The sequence below is a fragment of the Dermacentor variabilis genome, chromosome 4, assembly GCF_050947875.1.
Source record: "Dermacentor variabilis isolate Ectoservices chromosome 4, ASM5094787v1, whole genome shotgun sequence".
Taxonomy (NCBI): Eukaryota; Metazoa; Arthropoda; class Arachnida; order Ixodida; family Ixodidae; genus Dermacentor; species Dermacentor variabilis.
In genome coordinates this window covers 224,761,774-224,777,528 of record NC_134571.1, presented here as the reverse complement: position 1 = coordinate 224,777,528, position 15,755 = coordinate 224,761,774, and the positions used below count along the sequence as shown (strand labels likewise).

General features: G+C 45.0%; 1 protein-coding gene across 14 annotated transcripts in view; it reads right to left on the bottom strand.

The window, feature by feature from the left end:
* LOC142580133 (uncharacterized) overlaps nucleotides 1–3,495 on the bottom strand; it is a 128,376-nt gene extending 124,881 nt beyond the window's left edge. For 6 of the 14 annotated variants that reach the window (XM_075690955.1, XM_075690954.1, XM_075690957.1 and 3 more), the window contains exons 1-2: nucleotides 3,089–3,425; nucleotides 1,959–2,034 (exon numbers count right to left, since the gene is read on the bottom strand). The gene's annotated coding sequence lies outside the window, so the exon portion shown is untranslated. The other 8 variants (XM_075690960.1, XM_075690959.1, XM_075690962.1 and 5 more) reach the window with 4 other exon arrangements.
* Between the last annotated feature and the right edge of the window lie 12,260 nt (nucleotides 3,496–15,755).

The following is a 15,755-nucleotide window of genomic DNA, read 5'->3' as shown; positions in this document are numbered from 1 at the left end:
GTGGACCCATTAAGCCGCGGCCTTATGGTAGACCTCATAGCCCTCAGCTTCACGCATTGTCATAGCTCCCAAAGCGAGGCGCGTGGGGCATCTACAGCAGCCGCAACAATGGATAAATCCTCCTCATCCGTTGTGGCCCTTGGCGGGCATCTGTGAGGGGCATCCTTGATGGATCCTTCTTTATTGGAGGCTTGCAGTATCCTATTCAGTTTTAAGCGACCGTCTTGTCATCTCTGCTATGTTTTCTTTAGTATAGTTCCTAAAACAGTTCAATAATCTTCAGTTGTTTCTCCAGCAGACAGGCCATGTGAACAAGGCAAACGATTTAGCACTGTTCTGGTCCCATGGAAAAGCTGGAACGAGGTAAGTAAGACAGCCGAGCACCAGCTTTATTCAGATCAATCTTGAATCCTGTAAAGCTGCCTGTATCTGCAGAGAGTCGTGCCATTCTTCTGTCACGAATGACTGAAGAAATGAGATGACATTGCATGTTGGCTTTTTAAGGTCCTTTGCTTTTTATCTTAAGCAGTTCAAAGAGGGCCAAATCACCGCCGAGTCCACCATCGTCAGCGAGTAGGGCGTGCTGACGATGGTCAAGTACCGAATCACTTCAGGTGGTATTCTGTGAGAGTCCACCTAGTGGATTGTCCATTTCGGCCACTCTTAACTGGATGCAGCTGTACGAGAGAGGAGGAGAGGAGCGGCCATGGCCAATCAGCAGCAGTCGACATGGGCAGTCCACTAGGTGGACTCTTACGGACTACCCCCCCCCCCCCCCAGACCTCACTGCCCTACAGTATGAGCGCTGTCATCGCTGCCACTGTGGACATGACAAGATATTAAGTTTTTGGAAAGATTGGATGTGCTTTGTAGATGATCACAAGGAAGAAGACAGGACACACCCTGTATATTAAGTATATCATATTATATATACTATATACTATATAAAGTGAAGTTCAGAGCATGACGCGTGCACTTCTCTGCCAGCGAGCAGGGCCTGTCTGGTGTAATTAATTATTGTCGGTCCAGAAGAAGCAGTTCTAGCTCATTGTCTTAACTTTAAGCATTCCTTTATTCTTGACCGTTCGTTTCATCGTGTTTGACCCACATAGCTATTACTGTTGAGTGCTTTCTTTTCCTTTCACGTCAAATACCGAGCATGATAAGCACACATTTTGGTGTCTCTTTCTAGTCGCTGCGTATTATGGTAGCACACACAGTGAAGAAATATATGTGCACGCACTCGGTACCCCAGCCTTTTGAAAGAACAAACGAAGCATGCTGTCAAAATAACTTTGTAGAACCCCATTATCGCTAATGAAGACTCAGAGGTTGGCGTCGCACATTGATTAGTAAAGACTATCGGTTCAGTTCCCGCAGTAACAATAAAATCCACATGCTGCCCTTGACAGTAGCACGTTTCCCGACATTGTCACCAGTGCACACTGCCGTAGCAGACGACGCAGTTCAAGACTCCGCTCCTCGAGCGTCTGCGCCTGTGCGAGCTGCTGCCGTCGCCCGACTCCAGCGCATTTATCTGCACACTGTAGCGAATGTAAGTTTGAACAATGGCTAGATTAAATAAATTTAATGGGTAGGACCAAGAACACAACTGCACGTGAATGGCGCGAAGTATATCACATACCCAGCGCTGCTTGTATGAGTGACATGTCCATCTCGCTGTCTTCTGCAGATTAATTTCGTTGATAATAAAATGTAATAATACATGTGTAATTAAAAATTCACTACCGTTAGGTTTGCACATGACGCTTGCTCGTGCACCTATATTGCTTTCTTGCTACCGGAAATACACCAGTTGAAAGTGTAGCGTTCATCCGGCCACCTTCGTTGTGTCTGTCTTGTTAACACTACACTACTGCTTGAAGTATGAACTGAATACCTAAAGAACAAAAAAATTATTTAGACATCACTAAGAAAGTTAGAAAAATAGAGCATACCAAATGAAAAGAAGATTGTAGGCAGGCAAAGCAATGACTTCGGACCAGGCAGCACTTCGCTAGTGCTAAAGCAGAACTGCAAAACAACAGGCATAAAAAATTTACATAGGTGAAACTAATAACATTGGCACGGATTAAGCAACATTGCTATAATGTCAAAAGGGGAAGGAATGCTGCTACCATTGGCCATTATATTGACTGAGATAATGCATGCATCTACTTTGGTAGCAACATTGTATTGTTTCATGTACTGCTCGATTGAATCGCCATTGTCACCAAGTACAAGCGAATGGCATGCTTTCATCTTGAATCATAACCCATTTAATAACAGTGCCGACAATGAATCGCGCTTACAACATCCTCCCGATTGCTTATGCAGGCTGACTGCGCCACTTTTATTGGATTTATGTTGTCTACAAACTCCTGTCACTATTGTCAACAAAGCTCCCGTAAGGGAGCCAAAACATATTTTTTAGTTGTAGTATTGGTGTGGTCACTGTCCATATCGTTACACAAATATGACAACACTAGGTAAGCAAACAGTTCAGGACAGATTTCGCTCAGGCTGCACCAACTGCAACCTAGTTCTATTGCTTGCATGCCCAGCTGTAAAACTTTTCTTCAGAACGTTTATATCAGCAGCTGGGTGCTATAAACTAGAGCCATCTTGTGCAATAAAGCTGGCAAGAAGCAGGAGTCACTATACCTTCACACATTACCCACAGAGAGTGGTGGACACGCACTTGAGACTACTGGAAATAACATGGAAATAACTGGAAATAACAAAAACTGACTGCAAGTGATTGGCAACGTGTGAACACACGGCGCCCCCATGGCAGAACGACCGCCTGCCAAGCATTTCGCGTGCAAGTAGCCCGGCACACGAGCATGCCCACACTCTCCGGGAGTGGTGTGCTGTGTCGTCGGTCGTCCCTGTACAGTGCTCGTCGCCAAGGCAAACATGGTCGCGTGGGCCATCTGCAGCTGTTCGGGTGAAACCAACCGCAGCCAGCGACGTTTCGCCGCCGCCTGGACGGCGACGCAAACCTGTCTGAACAGTGCAGAAAACACGGAGCCGAGCAGTGGTGACGCGGGGCACCACCGTGGTGCCCCGCGACAGAACTACGTACCTGACGTCGTCTCCGGCGGCAACTCCCAGCAGGTGTTCACTTTAGTAGCCACTCGGCTTCTCACGGCCGTTACTGGGTGTAGAAAGGCGATCGTCCACCGTGCAGTTTATGTCACGATAAACGTTGACCAACGCAAGCGCAGCCTAAGCGCCCGGTGGCTCGTCCGGCTATTCCGTATGCGTGCACAACTTGGTCGACTTGGCAGACTTGGCTTCGACTTGTCGATGATGCTACCCAGAGGGCGCGACCGCGCTTGAGTATCGCTATGGTGACTATAGTATCGCTTTCAAACTTTTTGAGTGCTGGCAGCTGGCTAGGGCTGAACGAGCGTTGAACGTTTCAGTTGTTTCAGCCTGAGCAATGCCTGAGTATTCCAGTACTTCAAAGCCTGCGCTTCTCTAGCTGTTCGTTCACTGTATTACATTTGTTCTATGCATTCGCAGTGTTTTGCATTGCCTGTCATTGCTAATATATACAATTATTTGTTAAAAACATCCAATATCTCAGTTTGGTAAGTTTATTTTCAACCCCCAGGTGACGCGACAACTTGTAATGTGGTATCATGGAGGGAGAAAAATCTGAGAGGTTCTGACGTCACTCTTTGTGAAGCTACAGTGACGCCGGTAGTTGGCGTTCTTGGCGTTACTCCGCCATCCTGTCGAACACCATAGTGTAGGCATAGAACAACTCTAGCGGAAAAGCTGGCCCGAGAAAGTGAGAACCGCTAGAGCGCCGCCACGAGACGTTCATTTGAGGGAGAAATCAATTTTGCGTAGGCGCGAGTAAGAGCAGGCACGAGAGAGAAAAACCCGAACTAAAACCCCTCCATCATGGAGGAAGTAAACTGAGAAGATGCCCTACCCCATGGAGGAAGGAAACTGAGGAGAGGCCAGTGATGCCAACTCAGGTCAACGTTTTATCCCTAAAATGAACCCCCAGAAATCCCTAGATTAAAAAAAAATCCTTAGCTTTTCTTTGTTTACTTGTTAATGTGGCAATTTCAGCTTTAACAAAGTCTCAGCGCAGTTCACTCTTTGTTCCATTTGTTATACATTTTATCAGAGATAAATAAATGTGTATTAGCCGCATCTGTAGCTTTTTTCTTACTTTTTTTTGTAGAGTTATCATGCATAGAGGGTCGACAGATGGCACCATCAGATAGAGGGAGAGTTAGCAACGACACTCTGCTGACTCCCTCTGTATCTGAAGTGAACTTCGAGCAGACGACTCCCGTTTCACCGCACCGCCTTCAGCAGGCTCATCTTCACGCGCAAAGAACCCATGCAGCCCTTTAAAAAAAGAATGGTCCCAAGTTGAAAGAGCTGGACATTGTCTGCGAAGCCCCGTCATCACATCAAGGTATTTTATTCAGACAACATTAACAGTCTTTTTATGATGCGCACAGAAAAACGAACATGTTGGACTTTGTTAAAGTCCCCTTCTCGCCTCAAATAGAACACTCAGAAGCGGTGAAATGGCGTACCTCACCGCACAGTTCTTTATTTATCAAAGTCTCAATCAAAGATTGTCAAACTGTAGTTGGAGCGATTAAGAAATGACATCACGAGAAAGTGACATCGCCAAATATGTAATCTTGCTAGTTATAGAGCAGTGCTTAAGATGTAGAGTTGGTAATTACAAAATCAGAAAATGGTTCCTTAAAACTGAGAATATATATGTTGTTCTGGTTGCGCAGCACGTTGCAACGAAGTGGTCTAGCATACGTGGAAAATGCTTTTCTTTAAAAAAAAATCGCTGCACAGTAGCACTTCCTTCAATAACATAAAAACACGTACGACGCAAATGATACTGTATGCAAAGATAACGTAAACGCGCGTGCAGTGTCGATGTTGACGCGTTAAGATAGGTTTCTTAAAACTTTAGAATTATTATATGGCAACAAACAAGGAATTAAGACGCGCACACAATCTTAAACTCTTAATCATCGTACATATCTTTGTTCATCCTCTTCAAATGAGAAGGAGTGATCTTGAAGCTGTAACAGCAGCTGTCCACCAATGTTCTTTTTGCGTGCAGCAAACCGCACAACGCGTCTGTCGACAATCTGTTTCTTTGCTTTGTTTTCAGCAGGTTGACTTGCGAAAATACGCGTTCGACAGCAGCGCTGGAGTGTGGTAGGCACAAAAGGTTCTTCATAAAACTTGACAGCAGGGGGTACTCTTGTGATCCTTCTCCTTTTTTCATTTGAGACACTTTGTGCCAGAACTGGCTCGCAGTCAAGCCAACGTGGTCGCTCAGCTCCATGTTGGGAAGAAGTCGCCATTCCCTGTCCAGTTCGTTCACGTACTTCATTTTCTTTCACGATCAGGGGAAAGGAAACCGCAAGCGACGCGATTGATGGTACTGTCTTTCCCAGGACAACTTTCGGGTCTATGACTCGAAGGTTTTTCATCTGTTCACTTTTTAGGGGGAACCGCAGGTAGATCTGGTGAGCTGCTTCAATAAAAAAGTCTAAACACCGCAGCCGAAAGTTGTGAACCTGATTATTGTTTAAGCCGTGCGTGTTACCGGCTAGTGCGGCAGTTGGCTTTGCTCCGAGGTAAATTTCTTCCAATGGCAGGAACTTGGCTGGGTCTTTGTACCGCACATCGGACAACGGCGTGGCCTCCAGGTAGTCTCGCTTGATGTAGCATTCCAGTATGCATTTCAGCATGGCCGAAACCTCTTCATGGAGCAAGTGAATTCTGGTTTCTTCCGACTGCATTTCCTTATTTAAGTTAGTGAAAAAAGGCAGGACGTACTCAAGAAACTCGAGGTAGAGTTTCGTTGACGGGTCAGTCAGTTTTTCCAGAATGGCTTCTGCAGCAAGCAGGCGGTCGTCAGTGGCTGCTTTTTTGAAAAACAATATCAGGACAGGCATCTGCTCAAGCAAGCGTGTCACAACAACTTGGAGAGTCAGCCACCTTGTTTGGCTTGGGTGCAAGAGCTTGTGCGGTTTCACCTCTGCCAGCTTCTGGAATTCTTGGAAGGCAGATGTCTGCTTCGGCGACAAAAAGTAATTGAAAACATCGCGTGCCAGATCTTCAACTCCTCTTGGAAGTGTTTTACACGCATACGAGGCGCACAGATGGAACGAATGGCAAACGCACTTCATAATGAAGAGGCCTGGAATTTCTGCTTGTAGCAGCGACGCGACGGAATGATGTGCACCCATCATTACGTTCGCTCCGTCGGCCACAAAACCAATCAAATTTTTGTCGTACGGAATTTCCGCAGCACTGAACACCACCTTTAAACTAGTGTAGAGAGAGCTGGCAGTCGCATCACTGACTGGTACTAAGTCCAAAAAAGCATCCATTATGCCGCCGTCGGCGTTCATTACTCGGGCGACAAGTGACAGATGCTTCACCGTAGCCTTGTCAGTGGATTCGTCCACCAGAAGGGAGAACTTCTGTGTGCGCAAAAGCTCACAGAGCTCTTCACGACTCTCCTCTCCAAGCACATTCTTTATGATTGCAGCACACTTTGTCCGGCGGCAACTTAAGTTCTTTGCAATCTGCGAGTCGTCACACGACGCCTTGACAACATCAACTAAATGCCCCATGGCATTAAAAGGTAGATTGTGTTCCGTGACAAACGCGGCAAGTCTGATTTCAGCTTCTTTGACCGATTTGTCTACTTGAGTTTGCCCACTTATTGAAGGCATGGATGTCAGCGTGCGGGTCCATTGCAAGCTTGCAGCGCTTTTCTTGTGCTTGGAGCTTGCAAGGTGGCGGTCGATTTCTGATTTTCCACCTTTACAATCAGATCTGCATGCTTTGCAGGAAAAGTACAAGGGCCCTCCTTTACTGGCTGACAACCACCCTCTGTACTTCGGATCCGCTTCCCATTTGGTCAAATATTTTTGGTCGTACGCTTTCGCTTTCTTTTTGCTTGGCTCACCATCATCAAAGTCTCCTGGTCCAGAAGTTGCCATCTGACATGCAGCACGTTTGAATGGTGAAGGTACGCGGTGAGCGTAAACGTAGCGCGTTGATGCTGACACTACAAGTAAAAATTCAACTTTTTCTTTCGTAGAGCAGCAGCCCATTGGACCACACATCTCCAGTGAATGTCCAAAGGACGTCCTACAAAGGATATCTTGATGTCCGTCGGACATCCCTAGAAGTCCCGATGATGTACTACGGATGTCCATAGGATCGTCCGACGCAAGAGAATTGCACATCCAACGAACGTCCCTCGTACATCAAAATCAAATATTCGGACGTCCGCAGGACCTTTGAAAATAACCCATTGGAGCACCAGCGTCCTACAGATGCCCAGCAGAGACCGAAAACGGGACATCACGTCCCTGGGATTGACGTTCATAGAAACGTCCCCCGAACGTCATAATGGGATATTTGGACGTCCAAGAGATGTTTGAATACGGATCACTCCTATTGCATAACCCAGAGTACATCCTAAGGACATTTTTATATCAGGATGTAGGATGCTTCTGGGATATTTTACCAATCGTCCAATGGACGTTTGTGGGACATTTGGTCGGGGATTTAGGATATCCACAGGGCGTCCATATTGATTAAAAATTACCATAATTGAGACGTTCCTCCGAATGGACCCTACAGTGCAGCAAGCCTGCTGCAATTTACATATACCATTAACAAAACTAGGCCTGGTTTTGTGATGACTTGTGGGCAATGATGAAAAGAAACTGCATGGCTCTTCATCCATCACAGCGGTCCAATAAGGCGACCAAATATTTTTGTCCTGCAAAAGCTGAAGAACCAGGAGACAAGCCAGGAATGCAGCCCACCGCATCTCAAAGCACGTTAAATGAAGGCTGCAGAAGCATTGTGCACATGATTCCCTGCTACGCTAAGCAAATACATTACATACAACTTGACAAAAATGCATTAATTCAAAACATATAGACATGCAACCTATACTTTTTTGTGCTAACAGGGACGAAGCTACAGAACTAAGTTCTGCAGGCTGCTGAATCATTTGACAATCTCATTAAAAATACAGCATTTATTTCAATAAAACAGTTGCAGGAAGATCACTCGAACCCTAAAATGCACTCAGCAGTTTTCAGTGAAACCAATCAATGCAAACAAATAAAACTCAATAATTTCATCATACAAGCTCAGCTATTAGGAGTTATTTATACCGCACCATGGTTAGTAAAAGTGGATATTAATCAGACTCTTTACAAATGCACTTTGGGTAGCAAGAAAATTTAAGAATTCGCAGTGGGGCCACTACGGAACTTATCATGAAACTCGCAGTGGGCTCACTTCCATGGTCGCAGGCACATCAATGCAAAATTTGGGGAAAAGTTTAGATATGTTAGCCACTTTAAGTTTCCAGAGCCTTTCCCTAGGCCATATTCAGTAGTTACATACACGAACACGAGTTATGCTAAATTAAGATGTCACAACTACATTAGGCATTAACAGAATTACTCGAGACTAGTTCAGTGGCCATATATATACAAACAGCTGCTGTATGATGATCCACTTACTCTCTAAAAACAGTTGCACCCTTTGGGGTGTATATTTGCCACGGAACAATAATCATCTGTTTTGCCCGCATTTCCTTTCTTTAACGCTGCAAGCCCGGTACTTCCATGTCACGAACACCATGCGCATTATCAGCATGACAGAGCATTCTCGACAGGAAAGTAACGAGAGCAGGGATTTCAAGAAAGGAAACGCAAGCAAGACAGATGACGATTATTGTTCTGTGGCAAATTTACAACACAAAGGGTGCAACTGTTCTTAGAGTGTAGAGCAAATGTGCTGTGCATCCATAACAAGTTCTGGCAAAGGTCACCAGAGCAAACATCGACACTTTCGTGTGTAGTGACAAGACCATTTCAGTTGAGCTAATTCGCAGATGCGCCTCGGCCAGTAAAAGAACTTTAAAAGCCCTATGCAAGTGTGGGGGGTACAAAGGAAGTTAGTAAGAGGGCTACATTGGGCTGGCGCACTTCAACGGTCGCGGGCACATAAATGCAATATTTGCTGGAAAGATCAGAGGTGTCTTCCAAGACGGAAGCTACTTCACTTTCTGCAGGCCTCCTTCAGTGGTTGGACACAGTAAAAGTACTAAATATATTATAGACACACTGGGCATTAAAAAATTACTAAAGGATCACTTAAGCAGTTGCAAACACGAACATTACAAGAGAGTTCACAGATACAAAAGCAGTTACAAGACACTTGCTTCAACACAATACCAAACTGATTTCACAGGTACTAGAGTCACAAGACACTTGCTGCACTTGAGTGGTCACAAACACAAATTCACCATAAGTGTTCATAGGCTTGAAGGCCTCTAAGCAAGTAAACAGAAGCTGAATGCGACCTTTCCGTGGTCAACCAAATATTGCTGAACCGTCACAGGTACCTTGGCAACTACACAATTAACTAAGAGCTTGCAGCCTGCTCGCTTCAGCAATCATAGAAAAATCCATTATACGAGTTCACCCATATGAAAAGCTAATAGAGGATTTGTGTGGGCTTGCTTCAGTGCTTGCAGCCTGCTCGCTTCAGCAGTCATAGACAGAAAAATCCATTATATGAGTTCACCCATATGAAAAGCTAATAGAGGATTTGTGTGGGCTTGCTTCAGTGGCGACACACAAACACAATTTCATCCTAAAAATTCACGGGTATCAGACAGCCTCGATGGAAGTTACCTGAGGCAGAGCATGACTGTTCTTCAATGGCAGCAGTTACAAATACTTCTGAAAAGATCACAGGTATCTTGGCGACTAAACATTTCACTAAGGCTCACTGCAGGCTGGCTCAGCGGTCGAAGACGACTACGTTGCAGTTCACGTGTACTAAGAAATTTAGTGGGGCATTTCTGTGGACTTGCTTGAACAGTCACAGACAAAAATTAACCCAGAGTTCACAGGCACATCGGTCCATAAGGAAGTCGCCACACGCTGGGTGAAGCCTTTCGTCCATAGTTTCAGATGCCGAACAGAAAAGATCACGGGTACGCTACACAATTTACTAGTCATCCTGAAGGATCGGTTCCAGTGGTCGCAGGCACGAAAATACACTGTTGAGATCAGAGGTACTAAGAAAGCAGATTTCCGTGAGCTTGTTTCTGTGATGATCCTCAACAAAGAATGATGTCGACCCAAAGTGACACCAGGCTGACGGCAGGAACACAGCATGACTGTAAAGTATGCAATAAAAACGTGTTAGAACTGTTTACAAAAATTACTACCTTAACAACCTGCACATTTAACAGCAATCTGCTGGTTCTGACAGCAACTTTGCTTCTTTGTGACTTAATACAAACTCGTTGAGCGAACAGTTATCAGAAAAGAAGTAATGATTTCACCCTTGTACAAAGATAAAAGGAATTCCAGTCACTGCGTCTGCATAGCAGTTTCGTCCGAAAAGCGAAGCAGCGATTGGGACAGCAAATTACCAAACGCCTATATTTAAACAGCTGTACGTGTTATCGCCACTTTAAATTACAGTAAACCTTCGCTTCCTTGTTAAATTAACAAACAGTGTCGTGCGCAAAGCCATACATGAACACATCTCCCTGACGGTAAACACGCTGTATGAACACTGGCGTGAAGTGGGGCAGCAGCGAGAAGCGATCGCTTCTTGCTGCTTTCAGCCACAATGCCTTTCCAGAGCCAAATTTACGCGAACTTCGACACTAAGCTGCGCGGGAACAGCGCCCACGAAGCCACAACCAACCGCAGCGCACTTTCGCATCAGCGGAATTTCGACAGGAGTGTTTCTACAATTTCTATCGCAACAATAGAACAAAATTAGGCGATTGTCGACTATATAACTCCAGTAAATATACAATGACAATATGGAGATACAACAGTCTCGTAATCTTGTCCAGCGCGTCTCGCACACACGTCAGCACACACGCTGGCCCAAATGATAGCAAATGCGAGAAAACTGAAGCAGCACGGTTGGTCAACCGCCCTGTGTGCGAGGTGCTGCCATTGAAATACAAATGTCTACAATATAGTTCCGTTATTTGAAACTTCCGCGATTGTATTGGTCTTGCAAACGCGATTATGCAAAGAAAACTCAAACGGTAGACGAAACTTCGGCTACACGGTAAATCACCTGACAGAGGGAGTGAGTGAGTGAAAAAAATTTTATTGGGTCAAGCAAAACGCGATAAAACGCGCAACCGACAGAAATTTATTTAACAGTCAAATTAAATTATGGGGTTTTTACGTGCCAAAACCACTTTCTGATTATGAGGCACGCCGTAGTGGAGGACTCCGGAAATTTCGACCACCTGGGGTTCTTTAACGTGCACCTAAATCTAACTACACGGGTGTTTTAGCATTTCGTCCCCATCGAAATGCGACCGCCGTGGCCGGAATTCGATCCCGCGACCTCGTTCTCAGCAGCCCAACACCATAGCCACTGAGCTACCACGACGGGTAATTAACAGTCAAAAGAGACAAACGTTCACCATTACTAAAAAACTAATTGTTGTGTTTTACGTGCCAAAACCATGATCTGATTATGAAGCACGCCATAGTAGGGGACTCCGGAATAATTTGGACACCTGGGGTTCTTAACGTGCACCCAAATCTAAGTACACGGGTGCTTTCGCATTTCGCCCTCATCAAAATGCGGGCGCCTATGCCGAGACTCCATTACTAAAAATACGACAACGCGCGAATTCGGCGCAATAGTCTAATAGGCGTAAACGTTTCGATCGTTACCCACATCTGAGACGTAAGCTTGACCTCACCAACATACTAGTATGCACCTGAGAACGTGTAAATATGCAGCAGTTCACAAGATGTCACCCAAAATTTCGTTATTTTTAGAAACAAACGTGTACGGCATTGTATGACAGAAACACGTGGGAAAATTCAGCAGCGCGGCCGGCCAACCATCACGTGCAACAAGTGCTGCGATCGTGATTCATCATCATCATCATCATCAGCCTGGTTACGCCCACTGCAGGGCAAAGGCCTCTCCCATGCTTCTCCAACAACCCCGGTCATGTACTAATTGTGGCCATGGCGTCCCTGCAAACTTCTTAATCTCATCCGCCCACCTAACTTTCTGCCGCCCCCTGCTACGCTTCCCTTCCCTTGGGATCCAGTCCGTAACCCTTAATGACCATCGGTTATCTTCCCTCCTCATTACATGTCCTGCCCATGCCCATTTCTTTTTCTTGATTTCAACTAAGATGTCATTAACTCGCGTTTGTTCCCTCACCCAATCTGCTCTTTTCTTATCCCTTAACGTTACACCTATCATTCTTCTTTCCATAGCTCGTTGTGTCGTCCTCAATTTGAGTAGAACCCTTTTAGTAAGCCTCCAGGTTTCTGCCCCGTAGGTGAGTACTGGTAAGACACAGCTATTATATACTTTTCTCTTGAGGGATAGTGGCAACCTGCTGTTCATGATTTGGGAATGCCTGCCAAACGCACCCCAGCCCATTCTTATTCTTCTGATTATTTCCGTCTCATGATCCGGATCCGCCGTCACTACCTGCCCTAAGTAGATGTATTCCCTTACGACTTCCAGTGCCTCGCTGCCTATTGTAAATTGCTGTTCTCTCCCGAGACTGTTAAGCATTACTTTAGTTTTCTGCAGATTAATTTTTAGACCCACTCTTCTGCTTTGCCTCTCCAGGTCAGTGAGCATGCATTGCAATTGGTCCCCTGAGTTACTAAGCAAGGCAATATCATCAGCGAATCGCAAGTTACTAAGGTATTCTCCATTAACTTTTATCCCCAATTCTTCCCAATCCAGGTCTCTGAATACCTCCTGTAAACACGCTGTGAATAGCATTGGAGATATCGTATCTCCCTGCCTGACGCCTTTCTGTATTGGGATTTTGTTGCTTGCTTCATGGAGGACTACGGTGGCTGTGGAGCCGCTATAGATATCTTCCAGTATTTTTACATATGGCTCATCTACACCCTGATTCCGTAATGCCTCCATGACTGCTGAGGTTTCGACTGAATCAAACGCTTTCTCGTAATCAATGAAAGCTATATATAAGGGTTGGTTATATTCTGCACATTTCTCTATCACTTGATTGATAGTGTGAATATGGTCTATTGTTGAGTAGCCTTTACGGAATCCTGCCTGGTCCTTTGGTTGACAGAAGTCTAAGGTGTTCCTGATTCTATTTGCAATTACCTTAGTAAATACTTTGTAGGCAACGGACAGTAAGCTGATCGGTCTATAATTTTTCAAGTCTTTGGCGTCCCCTTTCTTATGGATTAGGATTATGTTAGCGTTCTTCCAAGATTGCGGTACGCTCGAGGTCATGAGGCATTGCGTATACAGGGTGGCCAGTTTCTCTAGAACAATCTGTCCACCATCCTTCAACAAATCTGCTGTTACCTGATCCTCCCCAGCTGCCTTCCCCCTTTGCATATCTCCTAAGGCTTTCTTTACTTCTTCCGGCGTTACCTTTGGGATTTCGAATTCCTCTAGACTATTTTCTCTTCCATTATCGTCGTGGATGCCACTGGTACTGTATAAATCTCTATAGAACTCCTCAGCCACTTGAACTATCTCATCCATATTAGTAATGATATTGCCGGCTTTGTCTCTTAACGCATACATCTGATTCTTGCCAATTCCTAGTTTCTTCTTCACTGTTTTTAGGCTTCCTCCGTTCCTGAGCGCATGTTCAATTCTATCCATATTATACTTCCTTATGTCAGCTGTCTTACGCTTGTTGATTAACTTGTTGATCGTGATTCAAATGCCCACAAATTTTTGTTATTTCAACCGCACGCCGTTTTTACGATCACTCTAGCAGTCGCGATTACGCAAAAAAAAAAAAAAGAAATCTCGTACGGCCGACGAAGCTCAAGCGACATGGCTCATCAGTGAGTGCGGCCGGCGCGTGACGCAAATTTAGCAGTCAACGAAGATTGACAAACGTTCCCCATTAATACGAAACAATACGACCACGTGCGAACGAGCTATAGATAAGTAGCGTAAATGTGTCGATCGTTACAGGATGCTGAGGCCTAAGCTTGATCTTACTGCCCTCATAATAGCATGCATCCGACCACATGCAAATAGGCAGCAGCCTAACAAGTCCAATAGTTTCGTTTTTTTTCGAAAAATCTGCAGGTCACTGTTTGTCACATATATGTATGCTGTATGTAATGGTTAAGTAGCCGGCCGCGCTGCTGAACTTTACCACGCTTTACCAAGCGTGGTAAAGTTAAGCAGTACAGCCGCCCAATTAGCCATCACGCGCAGCAAGTGCTCCGATCGTGATACAGATGCCTACATCTGTATTCCACGCCTCAAGTTCACGTACAAACGTGCACAGTTATTCCTTCTTTTTACTAAGGTCAGCGACAAGCTGTCCCATCATACTCATCATCATCATCAAAACCACGATTTCCACTTGTTGCATAGAATCCCACCCCTCTTTGTAACGCCCTGCGTGACATTAAGAGTATTGAAATAAGTAAATTCAGTTAATCCATCCTTACGCACTTTTTTACGATTGCTATCGCGATCGTTAAGCAAACAAAACAGCAATGGCAGACGAAGCTTAAGCGACACGGTTACTGACAAAGAGCGTGTGGTGGAGTCAACCCTCACAAACTCTTATATATATAAAAAAAATTGCGACCACGTGCGAACGAGCTCATCAGCGCGCAGTTTCGTCGTCACAGAGCTGAGACGTGAATTTGACCTTGACACCATACTAGCATGCATCCGTTCACGTGTAAATAAGCAGAAACCTAACAAGTCGCCCAGATGTCTCGTTATTACGAGAACGTGCACGACACTGTTAGCCAAAAACAATACCAGCCGTAATTACACGAGCTGTTAAATTCAGCAGCGTGACCGGCCGTCCCGGGCAGCAAATTCTGAAATCGCGATACAAACGCCAACGAAGTTCTATGATTCCGAACGTACGCAGTTTTACGATTACTTTGGCAATCGCTGTTACGCAAACAAAACGCCAACAGCACACGTATAGAAGTTTAAGCGACACGATTATCACTACAAGCATGCGAAAGAATCAGTCTATAGTTAGAAAAAGTTTCACTGTTACGTACTAAAAAATACGACCACATGCGAACGAGCAATTAAGTAGGCGCAAACGTTTCGTTCGTCACAGGCAGCCGAGGAGTAAACTTGTCTTGAAGACTAACAAGTCGCCCTAAAGTTTACTTATTACAAGAAAAGTGCATGCACTGTTATTAAGAATATAGCAGCCCTAAAGACAGGCGTATTAAAATTCAGCAGCGTTGCCGGCCATAATGTGCAGCAAGTGCCCCGACCGCGATACAAATGCCTACAAAATTTCAGCTATTTCAACTTACCCAGTTGTACAACTTATTACTCTCGCAATGACGGTTACGCAAAGAAAACGCACACGAAGCTGAAGCAAGGCTATTGGACAGTGTGTGTCGGCAAGCTATTATAATTAATATTCATTTTCTTAATATTCGCCGCTGTTCAGTAAAGACAACGATAACTCTTGCGGACTCATCCTGTGGGCCACATGGGGGTTAACGGTTCTAAAGTTTCGAATTCAATTTTTTTTTTTTTGCGGATCTCAGCGCTGCGCAGAAATATAGGACAGAGTATAAGCTCGGAAATTTGCAGAAAAGTAGTACGATGCGACCAAACGTAACACAACGCATGGTCATTCGCCGATTGACGTTACCGTCGCTGCAAAAGATGGGGAT